Source organism: Gorilla gorilla, chromosome 13, assembly GCF_029281585.2.
Source record: "Gorilla gorilla gorilla isolate KB3781 chromosome 13, NHGRI_mGorGor1-v2.1_pri, whole genome shotgun sequence".
Lineage (NCBI taxonomy): Eukaryota > Metazoa > Chordata > Mammalia > Primates > Hominidae > Gorilla > Gorilla gorilla.
This window is the reverse complement of record NC_073237.2, coordinates 60261739-60285022: the sequence shown is the minus strand read 5'-3', so window position 1 is coordinate 60285022 and position 23284 is coordinate 60261739. Positions and strand designations below refer to the sequence as shown.

Genomic DNA, 23284 nt, shown 5'->3' with positions numbered 1-23284 from the left:
TTAAGAAGCAAGGAAGTTGTCTTGAAGCCAGAGAGCCTGGGTTGGAATCTTGCTCTGCCTGTCTATAGCTTGTGACCTTGGGTGAATTTCTTAAGCTTTCTGTGCCTCAGTTTTTCCCTGTGTAAAACAGGGATGGACATAATCTCTCTACCATACCAGGTGTTGCGAGGACTGAAAGCATTATGGCACATGCAGCATTTAGATCAGAGCCTGGCACATGACAAGCATCGAATAAATGTTCACTGTTATTACTATTAGAAGAGAAGTGTGACTCAGCTCCCAGGCCTAAGATGGCAGGCTGACAGAGTGCAGTTCCCTAAAAGTTTCTCATAAGCTCCAGCAACCACAGCTCTTGAGGTGAGTGTAGGTGCACCAACAGCATTTGTTACAAAAGGCTTAGGATGATGAGTAAGATTCTCTCAAATCTTGCCTGCTTGCCAGGGTATCGTTTTAACACTTAAAGAAATAGCCTAGACCTTTTTCAATCCACCAATATACTGCCGACTTGGGCAGCTGTGTGAGATCGAAGAATTTTCTACCTCTGTGGCCCTCCATTTCCTTGAACCAAAAGCTCTCTGAAGCCCATTCCTGCGATAATGTTCTGAGTCCACGACCCCCAGGCCTGCATGTTGACCAGCTAGGGGAAACCTTGCATGTGTGTGTGCAGTGCCATCTTTTCCCATTCATACCCTCAGACTTTTCTCTGTTAGCTTGTTTCCGATAATTAATGTTTTCATTTTGACGTCAGAGTAATTCTCCAAATTTACAAATATTGACAACTGAAAAAAAAGATACCTCCAAATGATAAAATGCCTCCCAGTGGTATTTCAAATGCCTTTCATTTGTCCTGGAACTAGGTGGTATCTGGGGGCCTATAATAAAACCACCATAACCTCACCTACCTCACCCTCACCAGAGAAGTCAATAGGCTAGAAAGCATTTAATAAGAATGTGCTACACACTGTGCCAAGTACAGCACAACCCCACCCTCTATCTCTACAGGGTTCTATAGCAAAGGATCACAGCATTCCAGGATGAGAGAGAAATTTAAAATTCATCTAGTCTGCCCACCCACCTGATATGCGAAACTCCTCTAGCATATCCGTGCCAGTAGCATCTACCCAGTGTTTAAATACCTCTAGCAATGGGGAACTCACAATCTTTACAACGTATTAATACTGTCATTTCTTCAAGTGATGAGGCCTACTTCTGGTGCTGGTAATGCAATGATGAATTCGACTGAAACAGTTCCTGCCCTTGGAAAGCTTCTAGTCTAGATGGGGACATAGATGAATAAATGAATGCAGCATGATATTATGTTTTAGTATATCAATTAATTTCAATTAATCTTTGTGTTTTTCTGCTCTATATTTCCTTGAACAGAGCCCTTGCCAAGTCAGCTGGAGGTTTTCACATACCCTTAATGAAAATTAACACTTTCCATCAGGAATGCAAATACACAGAAATGACCAAAACTTACTTTTAGGAAATTCAATGTAGACTCCCAAAACCCACATCAGAAATAATGGTTTTGAAAGCCAAATCATTTCTGATTTGTGATGTCTGGATTTTGCCAATAGAAGGAAAGGAAAGAAGCAGGGCTCCCAAGACAGCAAGGTGTAGACAAATTGTTCCCATACTTTGGTGCACATTCAAATCACCTGGAAGGCCTGTTAAAACACAGATTGCTGGTACCCATCCAGAGTCTCTGATTCAGTAGGTCTGGCATAGGCCCTGCGAGTTGGCACTGCTAAAACCTTTCCAGGTATTGCTGATGCTATTGATCCAAGGATCACACTTTGAAAACCACTGGTGTAGTGTTTAGGCTTTGATAGTTAATTGAAAAGAGAAAGACCCCGTCAGTCAAAGATCCCAGAGAAATTAAACAACCTCCACTTAGGTGGAGGGAGATGAAGGGAGGTGGAGATGAAGGTTGAGATGGAGATGAAGAGAGGTGGAGGTGAAGGTTGGATGGAGATGAGGAGAGGTGGAGATGAAGGTTGAGATGGAGATGGAGAGAGGTAGAGATTAAGTCAGAGACAATACCTGGGAGGGAGTGGGAGCCCACTGAGAAGAGGGACTGGACTCAGGAGATAACTTAGAAAAAATGCAATCGATGCTGAGAGACTTTTCAGAATCATGCACCACCAGCACCAGGCGAGCCAGGAGTGGGTTAAGCTGATGCCTGTAGATCACCTTTGCCATTAGAGCAAGCACTGTTTGTCACTGTGCTGAAGGATCACGTTAGCTGTGCTTCACTTTGCTGTGTGGTTAGGACCCTTTACTGGCAGCTACATGCACGTCACCATAAGACTGTCCAGGAGCAAAGAGGCCCATCTTGCCCTGAGCCATCTGTATTTGTTTCCTAAGGCTGCATAACAAATTAGCATAAACTGCATGATTTAAAACAACAGAAATGTATTCTGTTACAGTTCTAGAAGCTGTAAGTCTCAAGTTGTCAGCAGGCCCACACTCCCCCTGAAAGCTCTAGAGATGAATCCTTTGTTCTTCCAGCTTCTAAAGGTCACAGGCACTCATTGGCTTGTGGCAGCATAATTCTCATCTCTGCTTCCATCTTCACAGGGCCTTCTTTTGTGTGTGTGTGTCTCTGAGTCCTCTCCTTGTCTCATGACATCAATCATTGGTTTTAGGGCACACCTTTATCCACTACAACCTCATCTTAACTAATTCCATCTAGACACTATTTCCAAATAAGGTCACATCCAAGGTTCTGGGTACACATGAATTTTGGGGGGACACTATTCAACCCACTGTACCACCCAAGCTACCATCACTGAACTTCCCTTTCTCTCCCATTTCAACAGCTCACGACACTGATTGGTCCGTTGAAACAGAAGTTGCAGTTCTTGACAACCAGATAAATAATGAAGCTGCAGGGAAATCTATGGAGCCTGTACTTGAGCGACAGCGGTCAGTGGTAAATTCACCCGATTACACAATGATGATAGAGTATGATGGGTTATGATGAAGAAATATGGAAGACAGGCACTGGTCACAGACTTGAGTGTGAGCCAAAGTTTCCCAAAGTTCAGAATGTCTAAGGTGAGACCTGAAGGATGAGAAGGAAATAACCAGATGAACATCTGGGTGGGAAGAGAGACATTGGGAGTGGTTCAGACGGAGAGAACACATGAACAAAAGCCCAGAAACAAGAGAAAATATGATTTATTACAGGAACAAAAAGAAATTCAAAATGCCCAGGCTGTCAAGAGGTACAAGGGGTGGAGTGGAAAGATACCAGGGAGACTAAAGCATGAGCTCTTCCTAGCTCTTCTTCAACTTGGGAGTCCTTATGTACTTAAAGACAGAAACCTGTTGTCCCTAAATCTTCTCTCTTTTAGGTTAAAAATGCTTAATTCCTCCAAGGATTTCTCATATCCTTTGGATTCCCATCCCATCACTAACTATTCTGGTTGAAGTTCTGCAAATCCATTCCAGCTTATCTAAATTTCTTGAAGTGGAAATCCCAAAATAGAAGAAAATACCCCAATCCAACACTATAGGATCAACACACTGACCCTAATAGTCAACATTCACTGATAGCGCCTTTCCTTTCCAGATCCAGGTGTAGAACTGGGCTAGGTTTTGGAGGCAGGGACTGTTAACTGTCCCTCATTACCCACTATCACCTTCTTCCTCTCAGTGACAGAAGCACCCAAGCTTTAGCTGAGCACACGGCTGCTCAACTGGGGACTAACATCCCTGCCTTCCTTATAGCTGAGTATGGCCACGTGACTAAGTTCCAGTGCACAGTATCTTTTTAACAAAACCACTTACTTTTGTCTTCCTCTCTCCCGTCTTGCTGGCTGAAACAGTGACAGCTGTAGTAGCCTTGCACCCAGATGGAAGCTCCACATTGAAGACAGCAGAGCAGACCAGCCCACCTGGGGCTCTGGATGCCTTCTTAGGGCAGACAACAGTATACTCACTCTAAACTACCAACCTACCTCTGGACTATTAGATGACATAGAAAGTTCTCTAATCTTTGAGCTATTGTAGCTAATAGGCGGGAGTCAGCCTCATGTGCTCTCTATTGATACAGATTGAATTTGATACAAATGTAGATAGGTGTTCCTCTACACATCTATTCAGTAAATATGTCAAAACGTCTACTGGGTACTAGATACTACATATTCTGAACCTTATACATGATAGTATCAATATTTCTGGGATGGGCGGTATTATTGTTCTTTGTTTACAGTCTTTATTATTGTGACTAACAGGACTGACATTAATCTTGATTCAATGTTAACGTTTTCAGCTCCCCAATTTTTATAACGTTGAGTGCTTACTCTGACAGCTGCTTTATCTAAGTCATCTCCTTCAATCTTCAGAACAACCTTATGAGACAGGTATTATTACTCCAGTTTTACAAATTAAGAAGCTAAACCTTAGCCAGGTGCTGCACTCTTATAGTCCTAGCTATTCAGAAGGCTGAAGCAGGAGGATCGCTTGAGACCAGGAGTTTGAGTCCAGCCTGAGCAACACAGTGAGACAAGAATGAAAAGGGAAGGGAAGGAAAAGTGGAAGGGAAGGAAAGGAAAAGTGGAAGGGAAGGAAAGGAAAAAGAAAACGAAAGGAAAAGGAGAAGGAAAGGAAAGAAAAATGGGAAGGGGAAGGGGAATGGTAGGGGCAGGGGAAAGGAAAAAGGAAGAGAAAAGCAAGGGGAAGGGAAGGAAAGGAAAGAAAAAAGGGAAGGAAGGAAGGGAGAGAGGGAAAGAAAGAAAGAAACTAAGGCTTTTTTAAAAATTGACTTTAATTTGCTTAAGAACAAGCAAATAATCTAATCTTAAAACAGAAGGAGAGATTTCTAGTCTTCTGAGTGGTTAAGAGTGACAGAACAAGATCTTGCTCAATGACCCTTCAACATTGCTCTGGGCTAGTTTCCCAAATTTGATACATGAAACAATAGTTCAGAAAAGTGACCTATTCAATTTGTTTTAACCCAATGTTTCCCTAACATACTTGGCTATGAGACCCTTTTGTCAAATAATGCTATTAGCTTCCAACGGGACTTTTGTGAAGGATGGCTCTAGACGTAATTGTGAAGCAATGTGATGCCCCCCCACCCCCCGCAACTTCATCTGTTTTGATTCCCCTCACTTCCAGGTGTTACACCTCAATGGAAATATCCTCCCAAGAGAAATTATATTATCATAAAGCTCCAAACAACGCTTTACAAAAATGTGGGATTTCAGGCAACGCCATGGAAAACCACTTTGCATTGGGAATTTCTTGGATTCCTTAAATCCTACCTGGAATGGTGCCACCTTGTCTGCTCTGATGACCTCTGCAGGAGAGGAAAGGACTAGGGTTCCTGTTAGGAGCTTAAGTGCTTAGAAACAAAAGTGACCTCTTCATGAGGCAGACAATACACTAGTCTCATAATTCAGAGGGCTTGAATTTGAACATCAAGAAAACAGTTACAGCTAGTCTGACTGAGCAGTGAGATCTTATAAAAATTCACCCAAATTTAGGTAATAGGAATTGATTCTACTACAGGTAAAGAAACTGAGTAAGGGGGACAGTGAAAGACCATCTGATAGTGTACATTCCAGGCAGGTTCTAAATCTGTTTTCCAAGGAGCTTTCTGGATATAACATTCAGTCCTTCTACAAATTACAGAGAGATCACAGAACCTCTCAAAACAAGCAACAATTAAAACATGGCAGCTACAGAGTATGTGGGTAGACAGAAAAGGTTGGCTGTCAAGGAGCTGGTGGCTGGAGAGGCAAGGAAGCTGGTCAGTGCCCTCTGTCCCCTCCACCCTTCCTGAAACAATTGTAGTGCAAATGCATGTTCATTCATCAGCAAGTCCAAGCTAGGGCAGACTTTTCTGGCTCTGTTTGCAGTGCCAGGGCTCTTGCTCCAGCGTTGTCATGGGGAAGTTATTGTTGTCCTCCTGGCAACAGGTTACCTAGGTGAACACCAAACAGCCCAACCTGGCCCAGTGAGCAATGGGCCTATTCACCCACTGTCCCCATGCTGCTTTGCCTGTCTTCTCCTTATACTCCCTCATTCCACACTACTGCCCTTATGAGTGACAGCATTCATTCTCACACACAAAGGTGCTACAGAAGGCCACTTGCAGCGAACCTGGGGCTTGTCCAGGGCCATTTGGTACTCTGACCTTTAAAAGCATGCCCAGCCATGGGCAGTCATGCCTGCTCTCTTCAACCCACAACTAAAATAAGAGCAGCTCTCACAGGAGAAATCATTTCCACCTTTTTTTTTTTTTTTTTTTTGAAACGGAGTCTTGCTCTGTCACCCAGGCTGGAGTGCAGTGGTGTGATCTTGGCTCACTGCAAGCTCCACCTCCCGGGTTCATGCCATTCTCCTGCCTCAGCCTCCCGAGTAGCTGGGACTACAGGCGCCCGCCACTATACCTGGCTAATTTTTTGTGTTTTTAGTGGAGACGAGGTTTCACCGTGTTAGCCAGGATGGTCTTGATCTCCTGACCTCGTGATCCACCTGCCTTGGCATCCCAAAGTGCTGGGATTACAGGCATGAGCCACCGTACCTGGCCCCATTTCCACTCATTTTTACTGACCATCTTAGTGCCATAATTGGAACAAATTAGAAGCATAAGAAATAACTGCAGTGACGATCAAAGTCTATACCACAAAGTGAAATGAAGCCCTAAGCCAATTAACCTGTGAAATTGATCAATTAATTGTAGACAGCTAAACCAAACGGTTCAGTTAAAGTAAATCCTCAGTTGCTCGTAAACTTGCCAGATATAGCAAATAAAAAGATCTGGTAATGCTACTCCATAAACGGCTTCTGCTCTAATCATCTGAAATGTCACTTCTGCTCCAAGTGCTTTCCTGTGCAAAGCCTTCAAGTGTGAAAAACAGGCAGAATTCAGTGGTTCTGGTGTCTATCTCCCTCACCAGCCCTGGGGATGGCGTTAACCTAGCTTACACCTGGCATCTCACCTGTAGTACCCTAGGTAGCCCGGGGTTAAACAAGGGCACTTTCAACATGGCTTAGGGTTTTAGTTTAAACCTGAAACATCAGGATCTATTTAGACCTCTCTTAGAGGCATCCAACCCTTTCCAGAAGCCTCAGAACACACTTGGGTCTCCCCTGGGTCCCTTGACCTACTCTGAATTGCCCCAGGGTCCTTCCCCCATTTAACCAGATTTAAGAGGATAAGGTGATTCTTCCCTCATTCCAGCCTTGGTGTTTGTATCCAGTTCCAAGAAATTCAATTAGTTAATACAGAGATATGACAACCTAAGGTAAAAATTTGCTGACTTGGGTAAATTTACTTGGTGACAGGTGATGAAGAAGAAAGGGCAGGGAGCAAGCAGTTAGAAAACCTGAGTTTGGAGATGATGTGCTGTGAGATCTTGAGTAAGTCATTACACCTCTGTGGGCCTCCATTTCCCAATCTGTTTGTTACCCATAAGCCACATGGCATGATGTTAAAGTAGGGTCACAATAGCAGTAGAAAGCAATAGTTCTCTGGCTCTAGCCCACTACAAAATCTTCTCCCTGACCTAATTTTGGGAGTCTCCAAAAAGCATCTCATGTGGATTCAAAATCAGTCCTCTCCATGGCCACATGGGATATATGGGTTTCCTCTTCTTTAGCTCTGAATACTTTCAGAGATCTCTATGGCTAAGGTATCTATCCACTAAGCCCCTGGTGCTACTGTAACTAGCATTAAAGTTGCTCCACAGGGCCAAAGCCACCAGGCCAGGCCAGGTCACCAATACTCTGGGTGGCAGTTCTGGGTCAGGGACCTGGATCCCTTAGGATCATTGCTACAGTTTCTGGTGCCAGACCCTAGGGCACTGATACATGTGTCGGGGCGTTGATATCAGCCCTATCTCTTGGCATCCTCACATGAGCCCTGAAACTGAATATATAGTTTCCATTTTATGGAAAAGGAAAGTAAGACTCAGGAAGATAAAACAACAAAACCAAGACTGCAAAACCAGTAAGCGACAAAACTAGGGTTTAGACCCAGATCCACCTAACTCCAAACCTTGCCATTCCTCAGAACTATCACTTATGGGAAACATGCGATGTTCACTGCTCCAGAGCTCATGTCCCAAGTCCTATACAATTTGTATATTCCTTTAGTTGGCAAGTTTTTATGATAGTAGAGATGTACATACTAATTACACTATAGATCTGCTAAAAAGATCTATGAAAAGAGGTCTACAAAGTTATCTGTCAATTCTACATGAATACTCATATATTCTGATAAGGAAGACACTAACTCACTAAATTCCAAGAGAAAAATAGATCAAGTAAATGGACAATTTCCAGGGGACAAAATATAAATGACTAATAAATATTAAAAAATCTAATATTACTAGTAAATGTTTTTAAATGCACTAAAATGAGATACTACTTTTAACCTGTGAAATTAGAAAAAGAAAATACTCAGAGTTGGTAGCGTCACTGGCTTCTAGTGCACAAACAAATTGGTACAACTTTTCCCGAAAGTAATTTGGCAACACATAGAATCATTAAAAGTGCAAATCATTTAACCCCAAAACTTTCATTGTGGGACACAGTCCTGAGGAAATAATCAGAAGCTCAGAAAAATACTTTATCTACAAAGACCTTCATCAAAGTGTTAATTATTGTAACAAAGCTGGAAATAACATAAATGTCTAACAATCAGAAAATAGTTAATTAAATACAGCCATATGATTAGATATTATGCAGCTATTAAAGTGATATGGTCAAAAAATTAATGACATAGGAAATGTTCTTTTGAAAATAAAGATACAAAATTGTACGGACAGTATTTTCATACTTTTGATTTAAACGAATGAAGGCAACATTTTGCAATGATTCTGAACATTTCTATGTACTCTACAATGATGAATATTTCCTTTATAATCAAAAAAATATATCTAACAAACAAAAAGCTTCAGGCTCCTTCCGGTCATTTTTTCTGACATGCTGAGTTGGACAAGGGCCTCAAGCATCACTGAACTAAAAGAACATGGAGGATCCCTTTGGGCCAATATCTGACTCCTTCTACCATATCACAAGGCCAGACAAAAGCTGATTAACGTTCATAATAATGATCATAATAGTAGCATAACAGTAGAGGTGGTAGCAACCAGTTTTGTTTACTCAGTACCAGGCTCCACTATCCATCTTTTAGATATGTTGTATCATTTAATCCTCACAAAACTCTATGAGGCAACTATTACCCCCGTTCGAAAGATGAAGAAACTGGGGTTCAAACAGATGAAAATATTTGCCCCAAACCACACAGCTTATGTGACCAAGCAGGAGCTAGGACCCAGATCTGATTTCCCAGGATGCTTTGCTCTTTCTCTAATGTCTAACTGGTAAGATTGGCAAGGCTGTGTGTGTGTGTGTGTGTGTGTGTGTGTGTGTGTTTGTGTGTGTGTTTAGTTTTGAAATGCAAAAACTGTATTTGTCCATAGCATGACTTCTTTTCACAGGAGTCAGGACACCTGATTCTAATCCTATTGCTTCTCCTGACTAGACAAGTTTCCTTGAACAAGGCATATCCCATTGAGATTTTGCTACTGCTATGTGTCGGCAGTGTTGGACTAGATGAGTTTCCTTTAAGCTTAGCTTGTTAAAACACAGCTTTCAGGTCTTTCTGTAGACCTACTGAATGAGACTTTCTGGTAACGAAATTATACGTATATATAGAGAGATAGATGGATTTCTATTATATATGTGTGTACACACACACACACACACACAATTTTTTAAACAAGCTCCCTGGATTATTCTTATTCAGGATGAGAATTCAGCTCAGGACTGGTATTTGGGAGTCACCATACTAGACAACCTATGAGATACTGTTCATATCTACCAGTCAATGACTGTGTAGGGCCCCAAACTTGGAAGTCAAGATGTGGCTACCATTGAATTTCAAATAGGTCTGGAAGAATCTAAAGGGCTTGTGACTTGTTCACAGGCATTGTTCTGCATGAAGTTTGGGGACAGACCCAGGGAGAAAAAGGAACTGGGGGAAAGTAGTATAAGTACTGGAGATTGGTTCCTGTAGCCAGCCCCATGGGAGAAGGAGCTGCAAGTAGAAAGTAGAGGAACCAAAAAGATAGCCTCATATTGTATCACCTAAGAAGCCTGGAAAAAGCACTGTTGCTTGGGTCCCAGCTCCAGAGATCCTTATTTAATTGGTTTGGGGTATGTGCCTGAGTCTTGGAATTTTTTTTAAAGCTCCCCAAGTGATTCCATTTTGAAGCTAAGATTGAGATTCTGCATTAACACACAAGGACACAAAGCCTTCAAAATGAGATGGCTTTATGTGTTACAGGCTTACCCTTAAAACTATGTTGAAAAGCGGCATTTCAAGGACCCTCCTGGTGAGTTCATGAAGCAAAATAATCATGTTCAAAACAATTGAGACTGTCCATACAACACTTCCTCGATATGTTTGGGAGGATAAACTCAACACCTCAGTCATGGTTTAGTGGCTTGGCTTATATATTTGGTGGCATAGATAGAATTCTGTCCCCAGGTGTGTAAGTCACATGAAGCCGGTCCTCAATGACTGGATTTGTCTTCTTCACTGAAGTGAATTGATCTGTTGTTTTGTCACTATGTAGCTAAAGCCAGTGGGAGGGTGGCAGTTATTTGGAGAAAATGTATCATTTTGAAGTACCAAAGACAGCCGATGAATTGTGTTCATGAAATACATACTTCACTCTACTTTTTAATTTGCTCCTGTTTAAGTTAACTGAGAGTTTCGTCTTTATTTTTAAAGAATGACATTTATATAGACGTTCAAACTGCCAATCTGTTACATAAACAGCCTTGTTTTTTGAAGGGCTGGCGCCGCCTAGAGGCCAAATAGGTGCAGAGGTTTGGATTGCTAACCGGAAAGAACCTCTCCAACCTGTTGCTTCTGGTCCTTCTGTGATCCGTCTCTGTCGTGCGTATTTAGGGTCAGATAAAGCTAATCAGACTTTTCATTGAGCAAAGTTTCCCAAGCAAGGGTGGAGATGCCACAGTGACATTTCAAAGCCAGATAGCAATGCAATGATGGGATTTGGGAAGTTTGGCACAAAAGAAGCTTCTCACTAGGATCAAAACGTGCCCAGAGAACCAGAAACTGTAGGGGGAGGGAGGGGAGGGCAGGAGAGGGGCGGGGAGGGGGAAGGCGGGAGGGGGAGGGGGGAGGGGGGAGGGGGAAGAGGGGAAGGGGAAGGGGAGGGGAGGGGGAGGGGGAGGGGGAAGAGGGGAAGGGGAAGGGGAGGGGAGGGGGAAAGGGAGGTGGAAAGGTAGGGGAGGGGGAGGGGGAGGGGGGAGGGGAGGGGGGAAGGGGGAGGGGGGAAGGGGGAGGGGGAGGGGAAGGGGAGAAGGGGGGAAGGGGGAGGGGGAGGGGAAGGGGAGAAGAGGGGAGGGGAAGGGGGGAGGGGGAGGGGGGAGGGGGAGGGGGAGGGGAGGGGAGGGGAGGGGGGAGGGGGAGGGGAGGGGGGAAGGGGGAGGGGGGAAGGGGGAGGGGGAGGGGAAGGGGAGAAGAGGGGAGGGGAAGGGGGAGGGGGAGGGGGGAGGGGGAGGGGGGGAGGGGGGAGGGGGAGGGGGAGGGGGGAGGGGAGGGGAGGGGGGAGGGGAGGGGAGGGGGAGGGGGAGGGGAGGGGGAGGGGAGGGGAGGGGGAGGGGGAGGGGAGGGGGAGGGGAGGGGAGGGGGAGGGGAGGGGGAGGGGAGGGGGAGGGGAGGGGGAGGGGAGGGGGAGGGGGAGGGGGAGGGGAGGGGGAGGGGGAGGGGGAGGGGGAGGGGGAGGGGAGGGGGAGGGGAGGGGAGGGGAGGGGGAGGGGAGGGGGAGGGGAGGGGAGGGGGGAGGGGGAGGGGAGGGGAGGGGAGGGGGGAGGGGAGGGGAGGGGGGAGGGGGAGGGGAGGGGGGAGGGGAGGGGGAGGAAAGGAAAGGAAAAGAGACAGAAAGGCAAAGCAAGTTTTTGGTGGGTAGTTTCCTAGAGTGAACTTAAGAGCAAACATTCTCTCATTTGGTATTGACCAAGACACAAAGACTAGGGAGAAGTCAACATTTAATACCAGCTGACAAGCAGCTTTGCTTCTTGCTCATCAGTGAATTCACCATGTCCTCATGGCTTGGCTTAGCATGAGGTTGATATTCCCCTAGAATCTCTGGATCTATTCCCTTTTTCTACAGCCTTCTCCATACTTTTAATATTTTCTTTCTTACATGGCCAACTTTTAATTACCACAGGGGAACAGAATTAGTATGTATTTTTTAAATCTCTGAATAATCCAAAACGTCTGTACCCAGATAGAAGTTTAGGAATTACAAATCAAATCAGAAAAAAAAAAAGTATGTCATTTTCCTTTATTTCCCATGACTGATGTCATCTGACTTTTGAGCTGAATAGAAGTGAGGGGGTGGGGGAAAACTTCAACTTCCCAATTAAAAGGCAACTCAATTCCAGGATGAAACATTCTTCTATTTTGTCTCACCCAGTGTCTTTGGGGCAAATTCCTCATCTCTCAGGATGCATCCTCCATCCCTGTTCTCCTTGCCTGGATGGTTCCTGGGTCTAGGGGTAAGCTTCTGTGTATTTGTGGTGGCAGGACAGCAGGAATGAGGGAGTGAGGGTGATGGTCCATGTGCTCATCTCCACATCCACACTATTAACCACCATGGACACTTGAACCTGGAGACCGTTGTCGGAACCAGATCCCACCTGATTCTTGTTTTTGTTTAATTTTTTTGGAGACAGTCTCGCTCTGTCACCCATCACCCAGGCTGGAGTTCAGTGGCACTATGTCAACTCACTGAACCTCCGCCTCCTGGGTTCAAGCAATTGTCCCTGCCTCAGCCACCCAAATAGCTAGGATTATAGGTGTGGGTGACCACTCCTGGCTAATTTTTGTATTATTAGTATAGATGGGGTTTCACCATGTTGGCCAGGCTGGTCTCAAACGCCTGCCTCGGCCTCCCAAAGTGCTGGGATTATAGGTGTGAGCCACCGTGCCTGGCCTCACCTGATTTTTTTTAGCAACTCTGCAAACACCCACAACTGGCATCTAACATCCTTGAGATAGCCTCTGGACTGCAAGTCTTTCTTCCCTCTAATCCAAATGATCTGTTATCTCTTCTGGTCCATTGGTATGCTTAGAACTTATGTGTTTCCTTTTTGGGGACAGACTTTCCTAGTTGCATTATCTGATCCACAGGCTTGTGCAATACTCTCTAGGACAAAACAAGACTGCTCTCTATCCATCTACTTCCACTTCTTCTTCAGCCATTTCCAACCTATCTGGCATCACTGGAGCTTAAAGCTCTCCTGGCTTGCACTCACACGAGTGAAAGATAAGCTCTATTACCCTGGGATTACACACTTGTAGTTATCAGGCAACATCTGACCCTGTTCAAATCAACTCTCCTTCTTCTCCAGGCTGATGTGCACACAGCTCATTGTGTGCTGGAGAAAAGCTCACCATTGTGAAGACTTGTCTCATTTCACATTCAAGGTCACTATCTCCAGTAGATCCTTAATGCTGCCCTATATCATTTTTTCTCCCACTCTCCTCCATGACTTATTTCCCTCATTCTCTTCTGTCCTCAGACCCCTAGCACTTCCTCACCTATACTCACTTCCATCCAATGCATCCAATCCAAGCTCATCCAATTTATTGATAATTTGAAAACCAATAGAAAAAAACCACAGTCTTATAACCAGTGCCTCTGGCTAGCTCTGATAACTGTGCCCAGGTACTCTGCCTTCCCTCCTATGAACAAGCAATCAGTTCTAAGGAAAATTCCTCCACTTCAGCATTAGATCCCATGGCCAACAAATGGGATCTCTGCTTTTTTTTTCTGTCATTACTTTTTTTTCATGTTACTGATTAAATCTCATAACAGTTAAACATACTACATGCTTGTTGGCCACGTATATGTCTTCTTTTGAGAAGTATCTGTTCATGTCCTTTGCCCATCTTTTAATGGGGATGTTTGTTTTTGCTTGTTAATTTGTTTAAGTTCCTTGTAGATTCTGGATATTAGACCTTTGTTGGATGCATAGTTTGCAAATATTTTCTCCCATTCTGTAGTTTGTCTGTTTAATCTGTGGATAGTTTCTTTTGCTGTGCAGAGGCTCTTTAATTAGGTCCCATTTGTCAATTTTTATTATTGCTTTTGGCACCTTTGTCATGAAATCTTTTGTCAAGGCCTATGTCCAGAATGGCATTTCCTAGGTTATATTTCAGGGTTTTTATAGTTTTAGGTTTTACATTTAGGTCTTTAACCCATCTTGATTTAATTTTTGTGTATGATGAAAGGAAGGGATCCAGGTTCAATCTTCTGCATGTGGCTAGCCAGTTATCCCAGCACCATTTATGGCCTGGTGCTTTCATCCCTTTCCCCATTGCCTGTTCTTGTCGACTTTGTCAAAGATTGGGTGATTGTAGGTGTGTGGCTTTATTTCTGGGTTCTCTATTCTGTTCCATTGGTCTATGTGTCTGTGTACCACTACCATGCTATTTGGGTTACTGCGGTCTTGTAGTATAAAGTTGGGTAACGTGGTATCTCCAGTTTTATACTTTTTGCTTAGAATTGCTGTGGCTATTTCAGCTGTTTTTTTGGTTCCATATGAATACTATAATAGTTCTTTTCTAATTCTGTGAAGAATGTCATTGGTGGTTTAATAGGAATAGCATTAAATCTGTAAGTTGCTTTGGGCAGTATGGCCATTTTAACAATATTGATTCTTCCAATCCATGAGCATGGCATGTTTTTCCATTTGTTTGTGGCATCTCTGATTTCAGCCGTGTTTTGTAATTCTCACTGTAGAGATCTTTTACCTCCCTGATTAGCTGTATTCATAGGTATTTTATTTTTTGTGTGTGGCTATTGTGAATGGGATTGTGTTCTTGATTTGGCTCTCAGCTTGGGCATTGTTGGTTATAGAAATGCTACTGATTTTTGTACACTGGTTTTGTATCCTCAAACTTTGCTGAAGTTGTTTATCAGATCTAGGAGCTTTTGGGCATATGAAAAAATGTTTAACATTGATAATCATTAGAGAAAAGCAAATCAAAACCACAGTGAGGCCCAGGCATGGTGGCTCATGCCTACAATCCCAGCACTGTGGGAGGCCAAGGCAGGAGGATCACTTGAGCCCATGAATTTGAGACCAGCCTGGGCAACATAGCAAGATCTCATCTCTTCAAAAAATTAAAAAATTAGCCAGGCACGGTGGCACACCCCTGTGGTCCCAGCTACTTGAAAGGCTGAGGTGGGAAGATTGCTTGAGCCCAGGAGTTCGAGGCTTCAGTAAGCTCTGATTGTGCCACTGCACTCCAGCATGGGCAACAGAGCTAGCACCTGTATCAACAAAACAAAACAAAACAAAACAAAACAAAACAAAACAAAACAAAACAATGAGATACTATCTCACACCAGTCAGAATGGCTATTATAAAAGGTAAAAAAATGACATGCTGGGAGAGTTGTGGAGAAAAAGGAATGCTTATACACTGCTGGTAGAAATGTAAACTAGTTCAGCTACAGTGGAAAGGAGTTTGGCGATTACTCAAAGAACCTAAAACTGAACTACCATTCAACCCAGCAATCCCATTACTTGGTATATACCTAAAGGAATATAAATCATTCTACCATAAAGACACATGCACATGTATGTTTATCACAGCACTAGTCACAATAATAAAGACATGGAATCAACCTAAATGCCCACCAACGGTGGACTGGATAAAGAAAATGTGGTACATACACACCACGGAATACTATGCAGCCATAAAAAAAAACAATGAGATCTTGTCCTTTGCAGCAACATGGATGCAGCTGGAGGTCATTATCCTAAGTGAATTAACTCAGGAACAGAAAACCAAATACCACATGTTCTCACTTACAAGTGGGAGCTAAACATTGAGTACACATGGACTCAAAGAAGGAAACAATAGACACAAGGGGCCTACCTGACAGTGGAGGGTGGGAGGAGGGTGAGGACTGAAAATCTACCTATTAGGTACTGTGCTTATTACCTGCACAACAAAATAAACTGTACACAAAACCCCAGCAATGTACAATTTACTCATATAACAAACCTGCACATGTACTCACTAAACCTAAAACTCAGAAAGAAATATAATAATAATAAACACACAGAATTCCATTTCCTACCTTAACATACATCCTCTTCCATCCCTTTCCATCTGCCACCCCACTTCTCTGGTCCCCTTTACAGCAAGTCTCCTGATAAAATTTATATTCACCATTTTTATTTGCCCCAGGGTTTCCTCTCTTCCCTCCCACCCCCACTACCATTTCATTGAAACAGCTCTCTTCAAGGCCACTAATGACCTCCATATTGGTAAATCCAGCAGTCAATTCTCAGTCCTCATCCTATTTCACCTGCATTTGGCATTTGGCAATTCATCGGCAGCATTTGGCAAAGTTGTGTTTTCTCCTTGAAATATTCTTTACTTGGCCTCCTGGAAATCCTGGTTTTCTTCTGACTTCGTTATCAAGTCTTCTCTGCCTCCTCCTCTCACCTCTAAGTGTAAAGTAACCCAGAGCTCAGTCTTTAGGCCTGTTTTCTTCTCTTTCACACTCGCTCACTCCCTGGGTGTTCTCATCCAGTCTTCTGGCTTTAAATAACATCTATGCTAATAACTCCCAAATTTCATTTTCAGTCTAAACTTCCCAGTGAATTTTAGATTTAAATATCTAACTGTCTAGTTCACTGTTTCACTTGGATGACCAAGAGGCATCCCAAAAACATGACATATCCACAGCTGAATTTTCTCCTCCTAAAATAGGTCCCTTACCACAGTCTTCCCCACGGCAGGAAGTAGCACTTCTATCCTTTCAGTTCCTAAGGCCAGAATTCCTTGTCTGCTCTCTTCCTTTCAGATTGCCAAGGCTCACCCATCAGCGAATCTTACTGGCTCTACCTTCAAAATATATCCGGATTTCACACTTCTCACCATCTTCACCACTGCACTCCAGTCTAAGTTGTACTTATCTCTCACGTGAATTATGGCATTAGTTACCTGGCTGGTCTCCAGCTTCCACACCTTATGTCCCTCTTCAGTCTATTGTTAGTACAACCATGAAAGTGATTCCTTTAAACTTAAATCAGATCACTCCTCTATTCAAGTCTCCGGAAGTTTCCCCCTCAGAGTAAAAGCCTGAGTGCTTACAAGATCCTACACAATCTGACTCATCCTTTCCTGCCACTGGGCCCCTGCGTTACCTCTGTGACCTCATTTCCTACCTTTGCCCTTCCTTCAGTCTGCTCTTCTCAGAACACACTTAGCCAGTTTTCTCACCTACCTCAGGCATTTTTGCTCAAATGCCACCGCCTCAGTCAGGCCTTCTATAATGACCCCACTTAATCCCCCCTCCCTATCCTATCTACAATCCCCCCTCCCTATCCTATCTACTTCATTTTGTTTATTTTCTTCATAGTATTTTCTTTTTTATGCAATTGACATATATTTTCCATATCTGTTTATTGTCTGGCTCTCCCATTAGAATGCAAGTTCATGAGGTCATTTTTACTAGAATGGTAGGTGCTCAATAAGTATTTTTAAATGTATCATAATTTTGAATATTTATCAAACCCCCAACTGGGATTTTGGCCTGGAGAGCAAGAAACAGGTTCCACGTATCTTACCAGTTGCTCTTGTTCCTCTTTCCCCCATCCTTAAAAACTTTAAATGTAGCAGATTGGATACAGAAATTTATCTTCTTTTCCCTCCAAACTCATTTTCCAGAGTAGAATGTTAATAGGTAACATTTAAAATTTAAAAGCCAAAGTTACATGGAATTTTGAAATATGTAGGTAACCACAAGAAGATAAAGCAAAAAGAGCTGAAAGTGATTGCGTCTGGGGAGTGAGAATTTGGGGAAGTGGGGAGTAAGGCAGGGAATGACAGGTCTTTTTTTCTTGTTGTTTTAAGCATCAGAGCACAATTTGACTACAAAAGAATATTGCTTTAATAAAAATGAAATTAAATTCAAAAAGAATATTCAATATTCAAAAAGAACAAATAAAATACAGTTAGAGTGGGAGATTCTAATACACTTTTTTCAAATCAGTGAGATCTAGGAGACAAAAAATAAATACAGACACAGAAGAACTAAAATTATGATCAATTCACTTGTTTTAATAGCTAAAGAATTTGACATCCATTGAAAGAAAGACATATTACAAAAATCGATCATGTACTTGCCTGTAAAGGAAACCTCAAGAAAATATGAAAACTAGAGATTTTACAGACCTCATTCTCTAATAGGAATCCAATAAGATTAGAAATAAATGATACATAAAGGGAGCTTTGTAAATTTAGAAATTCCTTTCTCTCTTGATGCAGCCTAGCTTTCAACAGCACTTTCTCCCTGGGGATACAATACATAAAAAGCTTCATTTGACAGTCAAAGCTGAGCGATGACTTTGGTGTTCTAGCCAGTGACTGCCCTGCCCCTGAAGCATTAAAACTCATTGATTAAAAGGATGAAGAGCCATATGGCATCTCGATTTAGGGAGAATAAAAAATACATTAAATAATTTCTAAAGTATCATATCCATTATTCATAAGTGTGGCCATTACTTTACATCCAGAGCCACAAAATGTCAATCAACTGATAGAAAAAGAGCAGAATTGCCAGTCTCTGTTGCACCTTTATGCCCATCTTTGGTCAGCTTCTCTAGAAGGACTAACAAGCAGTGGCAACAAGATTTAATAATGGATGGAATTTCAGGCAATAGCTGTGTCTTAGTCCATTTTGTGTTGCTATAAAGAAATATCTAAGGCTAGGTAATTTATAAGGAAAAGAGGTTTATTTGACTCACGGTTCTGCAGGCTATACAAGAAGCCTGGTGCTGTCATCTGTTTGGCTTCAGGTGAGGGCCTCAGACCACTTCCACTCATGGCAGAAGGTAAAGAGAAGCAGGCCTGTGCAGAGATCACATGACAAAGGAAGAGAGAGGGGAAGTGTCAGACTCTTCTTAACAACCAGTTCTCATGGGAACTAATAGAGCAAGAACTCACTCACTACCCCTCCTCGGGGAGGGCATTAATCTACTCATGAGGGATCTGCCCCCATGACCTAAACACCTCTCATTAGGCTCCACCTCCAACATATGGGATCACATTTCAACATGAAGTTTAGGAGGATGAACATCCAAACCATAGCAACCTGAAAAAATCTTTGAAGTATCTGGATCAGGGCTACTCTCAGTGGTGTGACTGTTAAAATGCATATTCCTGCACCCACTCCAGATCAATTGAATCAGAAGACCTGGAAGTGGAGCTCAGGAATCTACATTTTCTGATGAGCTTTAAGTGAAGTTTTATATGTGTGCTGAAGTTTGAGAATTATTGACTCACATAACTCACTAATAATAGTCATCTTTCAAATAATCCAGAGCGAACTAAAATCAGGGAAAGTAATAAACCTCACATGGTAGCTTTTTGTTTGTTTGTTTTGGTTTTTTTGAGGTTTTTTTTGGTGGGGGTGGGGGGAGTCTATCGCTTTACAATTTAATTCAGATGAAAATCTTAAGAATAACTACCTGACAGGCTTGAACACAACTATTTTACTGGGTAATTTTTTTAGCCTTTTGACTGTGGCTCATTAGCTATTCTAGTAAAGGGAACAATAGAGTGGAGTTTTAGCCGCACATTTAGGTTATGTGTATTCTTACCTCATTTGTTCATTGCCCAGGAGTACCCTCATTAAAAATCCCTTCCCAAATTAGACAGGATATGCCAAAAACCAATTTAAAATGTTCATAAAACTTTTAATTTATGATTCAACTTCTAGAAGTACATTTTCAAATTTCTCAAATGCACAGAGATCTTTGAATAAGTATGTTAATTACAGCATAACTTATAACAGCAAAAATCAGAATCAGCCTAAGTATCTGTGTTAGAATTAGGTTTGTCTGCATGTAAGAGAACATTTAAATAAAGCTGAAATATATTTCTTTCTTACCTGAAAGAAATTCAGAAATAGGCCATCCATGCTAATATGGTGTCTTCACAATATCATCAAGGACCAAGGTTTCTTTCTTGCCAGTTCAGCACCCACAGGAAACAGCTTTCTGAGGTTATCTCATGATCCAAGTGCCTGTTGGAACTCCAGCCATCACCTCCACATCCCATGCAGTGGGAAGCTGATAGGAGGCAAAAGCAAAAGAATGCTGCTCTCAACTGAGTCAGCCCCCTTTAAGAAGTTTTTCTTTAAATTGATAATAACTATTCTACTTATATCTCATTGGCCAGAACTTGGTCAATGGCCACACCTACTCCAAGGAGGCTGGGAGATGTGACCTTTAATTGGACATAATATAGTCCCATTTAAATATGGGTTATCTTATTATGAAAGAAGGTGGGAACGAAATTTGAGGACTCAACTATCTGACTTTCTCCCAGTGACTCACAATATGGTATTGTTAAACAAATATGGTAAATATGAGGTCATTAAAATTATGTTTTAGAGGAATCTTATTCAAAAAGGAAAATGCTCATAAGTGAAAAAAAAAGCAGATTAAAAAGATATAAGCTCAATATGATTCCAACTTTTATTCAACATAAATGTGCATAGAAAACACGGAAATTATAAAATCAAAATTATGTCTATTGGCTTTGTAGAGTAAAATTATGGATGGTGCTTTATTCTTCTTTATAGTTCTTCATTTTTTCCATAGGAAACATATATTACATTTGTACTCAGCAAACATCCAGTAAACATTATTTCTAATTAGAAAAGAAGCTGAAGGAGGAAAACATTCATGAAACTCAATAATAATAAAATAATAGGAGAATGCAACATAAAAATAGGAGAATGCAACACTACTCCTTATCTAAGCTTACTAAACATCAGTTGATCCCTCAACTTTCAACTTAAAATAAGCCTTTGCCATGAGGGCTTCACTGAACACCCCAGTTGATAGCAATCTCTCCTTTCCACAGAAGTTTATTATAGGTGTTGTCAGTGGCACTGGTATGCACACTTGCTGAACTGCAGACTAATGTTATTTAAATATTTTATGCAACCATATTTCTCCAAGTAGATTATATGACCCATAAAAGCCAGGCATTTGACTCTTCTAAATGCTTTATAATAGTAAATGTTCCTATATTTACTTAATAATTAACTGGAATTATTTTGTGTCCTGGCATGCACATTGCATACAATACCCTCTCGTAGAGTCTAATTGGTGTTGAGGATTTATATTGATGAGTAGAAAAAGAGAATGGAAATAGTCATTGCACAGAAAAAAATCCCTGTATGCTAGATGACCAAACAGGAAAAAAATACCTAACAAAACTTTGTTAATTTAGATTGCATTTACTTAGGGAAGGAACTGAAGTACTTACCTTGCAAATTACTAGCAAAAATAAGATTCCAGGACTTCCAGACAAGATGACACACAGAGCATCACTCTAAGCACACAGAAATGCTGAATAAAAGACAGAAAAAAAAAATACTTTAAGCAGGGCTTGACAGCAAAACGGAAAAATATCCGGGTACCAGAAATGAAGAAGAAACCTAAACTCATGGTGGCAAGAGGAAATGAAGTCATGAAGCCTTCAGGGTGTCCTGAATTGGTCATTAGCCTTCAGTTTATCTGGAAGCCAGTTGAACTAGAAATCGATGAACCTTCTGTGGGGCCTGTCCTGGCAAGAGTGAGATAATCTGCTGCAGAGGCTGTGGGTGGGCAGCCCAGGCCAGCTGGCTTTGGGAATGTGAAAGAGACTTAGACGGACCAAGAGCAGTGGGGCAAAACTGACTTTGACCAAACTGAGAGTCAGATTGCAAATTACACCAGCTCAGAGACAGCTGATAGCAGCATAGTGAGAAGGGATCAGGCATAGGAGTTCCATCACCACAGAGGTCAGAGAAGACCCAGAGCTATCACGAGGCCCAGTGGAGATGGTAGACTCCCTTCCTCCACCACCGCATGGCCATGTTTGCTATACCCACAAGGCACCTATTCACCAGCACCTCGTAGAGCAAAGAGGGAATAGGCGGAAATGTGAGGAACTGGGCACGTTTAAATCAAAAGACTGAAAATTAACTTAAAGAGACTATTTCAGTTATTGCACTGGGCCACATTTACTGGATTTGACTTAAAATTTATATTTTTTCCTCCCATCTCTATATGGATAGAAACAATTGACACAAATTGAATCAAGTAATAGAAAATTTCTTTAAACTGCATTTTCACTATTCACCTGTGCACAGTGTAAATTTATAATCCTGCTGTATTATATCTCTTTGAAATTTTTAAAAACATTTTTATTTTAAAGTCTCTTTCAGAACTGCTTTATTATCTCTATTTTGGGGTGGGGATAAGGAAGACTGAACTCTTCTTCCAGAATCCAAAATGTTAAATTGGACAAAAAGACCCCACCTTTGGTATTTCTCTCAAATCAAGTAATATCCTCCTTCATTCTGGACCAAGGAAGAGTTGGGATTGATGTGTCTCTGCTGCCTCTATGTCTCTTCTACCCAAAATGCCTTGGGGTAAAAAAATCAGGGTTTTTTGGTTTTGTTTTTTGTTTTTGTTTGTTTTTGTTTTCTTCCACTTTCTGTCTCCTCAGGACTTTCCCTAGTACACTAGTACCAGAACCAGCTACGTAATTTTGGGGCCCAGTCCAAAATGAACAAGCGCCCTTTGATCAATAAACCATTTGTGGCTCTTCTAAGCCTGGGGCCCTGTGTGTCTGTGTAGGTCACACCCCCATGAAGCTTGTCCTATCTATATACAAGGCCTTGAAGTGCTGGGCTCTGGGCTTCACTTCTCTGTATAATAACCTATTTCTTTCCGATTCTGGCCTGTTTCTTAGACCTTAAGGCTGGTTGGGATAGCTTCTCTACACTTACAGGGAGCTGGACTTCAAGTTTATTTTTTGTTTTTAGTGCAGAGTCAAAATCCAATTTGATGATAAAAGCTGTTAATATATTTTTTTAAAAAATAAATAAATAATAGATGTTTCTCTGCCTCTTTCTGGAAGCCCTCTAGTCACCGCAATGTGATGTGAAGATATTCAGGATAGGAAAATAATACATCTGGAAGTAGTTTAAAAATAGTATCCTTTGTACAAAGGGAAATAATCCAAATTCCTGATCTAAGATTAGGAGATTTTGAAACAAGAGCAATTACATTTGAAAAATAATTTAGTAGAAATCTAAGAAATGAAAATATACCTATTAAAATTTGGCCGGGCACAGTGGCTCATGCCTGTAATCCCAGCACTTTGGGAGGCTGAGGCCGGCGTATCATAAGGTCAG

The 23284-nt window shown here is 42.0% G+C and overlaps 1 protein-coding gene across 3 annotated transcripts in view; it reads right to left on the bottom strand.

The window, feature by feature from the left end:
- The window catches only part of GLIS3 (GLIS family zinc finger 3), a 548502-nt gene extending 527066 nt beyond the window's left edge, over positions 1-21436 (bottom strand). For 2 of the 3 annotated variants that reach the window (XM_055350627.2, XM_055350629.2), the window contains exons 1-3: positions 21367-21436; positions 19979-20159; positions 18834-18936 (exon numbers count right to left, since the gene is read on the bottom strand). The gene's annotated coding sequence lies outside the window, so the exon portion shown is untranslated. The remainder of the gene's footprint in view (positions 1-18833; positions 18937-19978; positions 20160-21366) is intronic. The other variant, XM_031014823.3, reaches the window with a different exon arrangement.
- Positions 21437-23284: the final 1848 nt, after the last annotated feature.